Source organism: Marmota marmota, unplaced genomic scaffold (genome assembly GCF_001458135.2).
Source record: "Marmota marmota marmota unplaced genomic scaffold, marMar, whole genome shotgun sequence".
Lineage (NCBI taxonomy): Eukaryota > Metazoa > Chordata > Mammalia > Rodentia > Sciuridae > Marmota > Marmota marmota.
In genome coordinates, this window is record NW_026000037.1 from 22,548,334 (window position 1) to 22,554,535 (window position 6,202).

The 6,202-nt window shown below is 44.3% G+C and overlaps 1 protein-coding gene across 5 annotated transcripts in view; it reads right to left on the bottom strand.

Moving 5' to 3' along the window:
* Nucleotides 1-162, bottom strand: part of Sap130 (Sin3A associated protein 130) — a 72,312-nt gene extending 72,150 nt beyond the window's left edge. For 3 of the 5 annotated variants that reach the window (XM_015479103.2, XM_015479104.2, XM_048812156.1), the window contains exon 1: nucleotides 17-162. The gene's annotated coding sequence lies outside the window, so the exon portion shown is untranslated. The remainder of the gene's footprint in view (nucleotides 1-16) is intronic. The other 2 variants (XM_015479102.2, XM_015479100.2) reach the window with 1 other exon arrangement.
* Between the last annotated feature and the right edge of the window lie 6,040 nt (nucleotides 163-6,202).

Sequence of the window (6,202 nt, forward strand, 5' to 3'; positions counted from 1 at the left end):
CCCGTCCCGCCTTTACCTGAGTGCTGCGAAGAGTGGCCGCCGCGCCGCCTCGAGCTCGCTCCCGTGCGCTCTCCGACTGTGGAGCCGACGTCCTCGGGCTCCGGACCCGCAGCCGCCGCCGGGGCGCTAGCACTCTGCCCCCCACCCCTCCAGCGCCGCTGCTTCCGCCGCCGTAACGAGCTTTCCATCTATTGGCTGAGGCAGGCCCCGCCCCACTCACGGAAAGCCAGTCACCACTCTGCGTGAGCGGGAGAGCGGACGGTCCTGCCCCCCAGGGCCGAGGAGACCTCCGGGAAGTGTAGTCCCCGGCTCCAGGAGGGCGGGGCCGAGAAGGAGGTGGTTAGCCGGGGCGGAGCCTCCTGCGACCCTGTGGGGCAACACACCCCTTTGCTGTGTGAAGTCGGTTCTGCCTTTTCTCTTTGCGGAGTGAGAAGACAGTGGATCCCACCCCTTGGTCTAAGCCTGACTCAGCTGGGTTTCATTTTTCCGAGGTGGGGGAGCTGCGACGTGGGAAGGGCAATGGAGGACGATTCCGGCGGCCGGAGGGGCCGCAGGCGGGGTCGAGGATGTCCAGACTGCCGGTTTCCCTTTTCCCTGCGCCGTGCGGGTCTTAAAGTCAGCACCGAAAGCCATGGCCTGTGAAGCCTAGGCATCGTGAGAGGATTGGGCGCGCAGCACTGGAGCGCTCTGGGAGTTAAAGCTGGCCATCCGGAGAGCGACTCAGGGCACACAACTCGGGAAGGCAGTTGTGCACCTGCTCAAGAGGGGTGATGTGTTTGGTTTGGGGTGGAGAGTTGAGAGTTTATGCACTGTAGAAGCCTTAACCAAAGCTACTGAGACGAAATTTGGGTCTGATGAGAGATTACGATCTCCTCTTCCCTTCCCAGATGGTCTTTTAGGCCTGGAGTTTTGTGATTAGTTAAGAAATAAATGCGGGGGCTAGGATTGTGGCTCAGTGGTAGAGCGCTTGCCAAGCATGCATGAGGCACTGGGTTCAATTCTCAGCACCACATACAAATAAATAAAATAAAGGTCCATTAACAACTTTAAAAAAAAAAGAAAGAAAGAAATGGGGCTCAAAATCCCTTCTTTCTGTCTTGCACAGTGGTATAAGTCAATAGCTTGGAAAGAAAAGAGTATCTCGGGACTACAACGATGAGTCTCAAATACCCTTTCTCCTCTCTCAAGCCACTTTCCTTCCTCACTTTATCCCTTCATTCTCAAACTTCTACAAGTTACTGACCTTAATATATTTTAACCTGTTTGGCAGTCTCTACTCCTTGTTGAATTCCACTCTCACCACCCTTCTCAAACTGCTCCCCCAAAATTCCATTCCCTACTTAGCTTCGAATCCAGTGGTCCTTGCTTAGATCTCCTCTTGTTTAGCTTACTAATAATTCATCCTTAAAACATTCTTCTGTCGTCCTCTAGAACCAAGTTCTCTCCTGGTTCTACTATCTATATCAAGCTCCATAATACCTTCTCTTTCTCATAAATACAGCATTATATAAGGCCACGATACTCTTTTAATGTTATACGATCTTCCTAAATGGATTAAGGTACTATGGCAATTCCAATTATCATCATCGAAGTTGTTATAAACACAGGGACCTCTCTGGACTTTATACTTGTATTTCCACCTGCTGTACAAATCCCCATAGATGTCTTACAAGCCCTTTGAACTTAACATGTTGAAGACCTTCATTGATTTGGCTCACCTATTTATTTCTGATTTCTGGTTAGTGGCCTCACAATTCTTTCCCTTTTCAGTATAATACTTGTTTCACACTCTTTCATCTTCCACCTGTTTTCCAATCATTTACATAGTCTTGGCTCAAACCTTCATTATTTTTCTTTTGCTTTTGTTTTTTAGATGGGAGTCTTGCTATGTTACTTAGGCTGGTCTCTCAAAGTCATGGGCCCAAGTGATCCTACCACCTCAGCCTCCTTGAATAACTGGGACTACAGAATTGTGGCACCATACTGCTCAAACCTTCATTATTTTTTAATTCGGATTGCAATAATTCAGCTCCAACAAATCCCTTCCCACCCTTAATCTGTCCTCCATGGAACTGTTTTTTCCAAATCACTAATGTGAATCTGTCTTTCCTATCCATGGTAGTCCAATAACTCAGAATGTATTTTAAACCCCTAACTCCAGTATTCAGCAATCTAAAAAATTTAGATCCTTCTATATCTCCATACACTGGACACTCTCTTAACAACAGTTTCTCTGCACAGTTTGGCTTCAGGGGTTTTGCTCTAGCCTGAAATTCCTTCTATTTATAGGACCTAATCCTTGGCAGTCATCTAGTAGATGCCTTAACTGAAAAGAAAATAATTTCTTCAAGAAACCTTCATCAAACCAGATAGTTTGGCGCATACCTGTAATCCCAGCAACCCAGGAGGCGGAGGCAGGAGGATTGTAAATTCAAGGATAGCCTTGGCAACTTAATGAGACCCTTTCTCAAAAAAAAAAAAAAAATGGGGAAAGGTTGGAGATGTAGCTCAGGGTGGAGAGCCCATGGGTTCAATCCCCAGTACTAAAAATATAGCCTTAATTAAGCCAAGTGCCATGGCATACACTTGACAGGAGGATCACAAGTTTGAGGCCAACCTGGGCAACTTAGCCAGACCCTGTCTCAAAATAAAAATAAAAAAAGGTCTGAGAATGTAGTTCTGTGGTCAAGCACTTGCCTATATGAGGTCCTGTATTTAATTCTTAGCACCACAAAAATAACAAGAAAAATGGGGAAAAAAAGCCTTCCTTGAAGTATTCTCCATCTATAGCCTTCTAGAATGCTTCCATGGAGCTTCTTAGGTATTTCTATTATAGCTCTGGTCTGTGTTTATATGTATTCTCCCTGGAGCAGGCAGAGAAGGAAATTACTCATTTTTATATCTTCCATCCATGGTACTTTATATTCAGGCAATAAATGTTTGCTGAATGTAATCACAAACACATCCAGAGTACATGAATGAAATATGTTTTTTAAAAAATTTTTCTAAGGATAGTCTCTACTGCCTTATTCATCCATGTCTATAGTGAATACTTAAAGAAGAACAGATGCTTTATCTATCAATGTATTGCTAAGATTTAGATTTCTCATCCACTGAACTTGGTGTGCTGAAGACAAACCTTATGCCCCAGTTAGGCTGAACCTTTTTTTCTCCTCAAATGTTCAAGCCTTTTGCCAATTTCAGGGGCTTATTAGTCTCCTGGGTTTTTGAAGATGATGTTTTCACCCAAGATAGTTTGAATGTATTAAGCAAAGATATCAACAGGCACCATTTGTGCTGGGTGATGTTCTAGAAAAAAGCAAAAACCTACTGCCCTTTGTCCACAAGAAGAACTAGTTCTTCATACAGTTTCCTGTGCTTAGTCAAATGTTAGCTAGTGGTCTGTAAGTATTGGTGAAGCTCTAGTGGGGCCCCTCTGTCACTAGACCCAGACATTTCTCTCTCTGTCACAGCCTGAGTGATTTAATGATATTGATTCTGTGAGTCCTTTTTCTCCAAATACTCCTCTTGGCCCAGTTTTCCAGTTAGAGAACACCTTATCCCTTCTAGTTCACTCATCTGTAAGATGAGGATACCATGACATATCTCGATCTTATTGTATAGATTAAATGAGCTACATCTACAAAGGAACTTGCTCATTGTTTTTATAACTTTTATCTCTTCAGTACCCAGGCCAAACTCAGCATCTCTCTCCTCCTAGCACATTCTATTTTGGGGGTTGTTTTTGTAATGTGGGAGAGGGGCAATCCCAGCGCCTGTGGATGATAGGCAAGTACTCTACTACTGAGCTACATCCCCAGAACAAGTACCACATTCTAACACTGTCCCCACCCCAAGTGCAGCTTTGCTAGATGTGATGGGAAAACTCTAGAATGGTCTCTCAAGATCCCTTTCTGGTATTCATATCCTTGAATCATTCCTTTCCCTTGAGTGAGGGTGAGGCCTGTGACTTTCTTCTACCTAACAGCATATGACAGAGATGCTGAGATGTTCTTTCTTTCCCTTGTTTACTGAAAGCTCTGTCTTGCTACCTAGATCATTATAGAGACTCTCCTTACTAGCTTGATGAAGCAGTGATAAGGCCCACATGGCAAGAAACTACAAGTTGCCTGTAGGAAGTGCAGCAACATGTAGGAGTCAGGGCATCCTCCCACCAAATACCTGCAAGAAACCAGGGCTCTCAGTTCTACACCAAGGAAATGAATTCCGCCAACAGTCAAGTGAGATTCAAAGTTGTTTCTTCCTTAGTCAACCCTGCAGATGACAACACAACCCAGTGGATACCTCGCAACTTCATGGGATCCTGAGCAGACACTTAGCACACCTGGATTCCTGACCCACAGGAGCTGTGCCATAATAAAGGTTGTTTTAAGCCAAATTTGTGGTACTTTGCTCCACAAAATATGGCTAATACAGCAAGTATAGAATCACATCCGATCTTCAAGATCCACAAGGCTCCCAAGTGATGAGGGGTCCTTCTGCCTTACTAATGGGTGTTTTATCATCTCCTACCTACTGCCTGTGACTTGATCTCTCTCTGTTTCTGCTTTTAGAAACTGCCCTTGACTGACAGTTGTCTCTGAAAACTCCATGCTGCCCTTTTCTCTTTTAAGGTTTCAGCCAATTCTTGACTCAGCTTTCTTATGGCTTTCATGGAGTTCAGGCTTCTCAGCTCTGTTCCTTCAAGTCTCTCACATCATTTTCAAATTCGGGAAAAAGTCGAGAAGCTTAGCTAATTACATTTCTCCCACTTTGGGTCAAACTTTCATTCCAGACAGCCATATTTTCTGTCTCATCTCTGACCCACCCAGGAAAGGTTCTCTGATTTTAAGGACTCATGTGATTAAACTGGACCCACCTATATAAATTAGGATCATCTCCCTAATTTATCTCAACTACCAATCTCTTCATCAATCTATAGACTCTCCTTTTCCATGGAAGGTGATTCAATAACAGTTTACAGGATTGGGATATATGCTATTTTGGGGAGAGGGTATTATTCTATCTGTCACACTATATGTCTGATTCATTCCTGGGATTCATGGGACCTGATTTCTCTTTCAACTCTGCTACTAGTTAGCTTTCTGACACTTGTCAAATACTTCTATCTTTATGCTAGTAGGTCACAAAAGGAGTTCATGTCCTGGGAAGCCACATTGACACTGCCTGCAATACAGACTGATAGTGAGATAGGACTTATGGGTCCAGGGTAGATGGAATAGGTCAGCTACCTAGAGGGATCAGGATAGGTTGAGCCTGAGTATGAAAGCCAAGTTGTTCCTGCAAAGGGAACCATAGGGCAAATTGGAGAAGCCTATTAGCTGTTTATGTTAGTTAACTTTTTTTATTACTGTGACCCAAATACCTGACAAGAACAACTTAGAGGAGGAAAAGAGGTTCAGTTCATGGTTGGCTGACTTCATTGCTCTGAGCCTGAGATGAGACAGAATATCATTGTGGAAGGGAATGATGGAGGAAAGCTTCTTAGCTCATGGAAGTAGGGGAAAAGGAGAGAGAAAGAGAGTATATATTCAAGGGGCCAGAGATAATATGTAACCACCAAGGACATACCCCTAGTGACCTACTTTTACCAGCCATGTCTTACCTGCTTACAGTTACCACCCAGTAATTTATTCAAATAATCCATTTATTGAAATGGATTAATCCACTGATGAGGTTATAGCACTCTAATTGTCTCACTCTGAATATTCCTGCATTAATTATCATGAGATTTTGGGGGAACATTTCTAGATCCAAACTACATCACTGTTATATGGTAGGGCTAAGCCTAAAGAGGTAGAGTAGGAGCACTGGAGCTGGGGGATTTCCACAAAGGCCAAAAGAAGCTGGGCTATCAGAGCTCACCATGCTGAGGCAACCACACTGTGAGTGACAACTCAGTCAGCAGGACAGAGTCTCATGCTCACACTCTGGGCCCTGATTCCCCTGCAAACTCTAGGAGTCTTTTGAGGTGACCAGGCTGGCCCCTTTTGATTTGTAGTTATCTCATGGACTCAGGCCCTCAGAACAGTTGGATGTGATGGATTCCTGGACATGCAGGCCATGTGTCCCTATAAAACCCCAGTGGATGCTTCTGGTCTGTCTCCTTTCCTATAAGCCATTGTTTGGCAAACTCCCTGGGGCTCCCTGATGTCTAGCCACTTCTACTGATCATACCTTA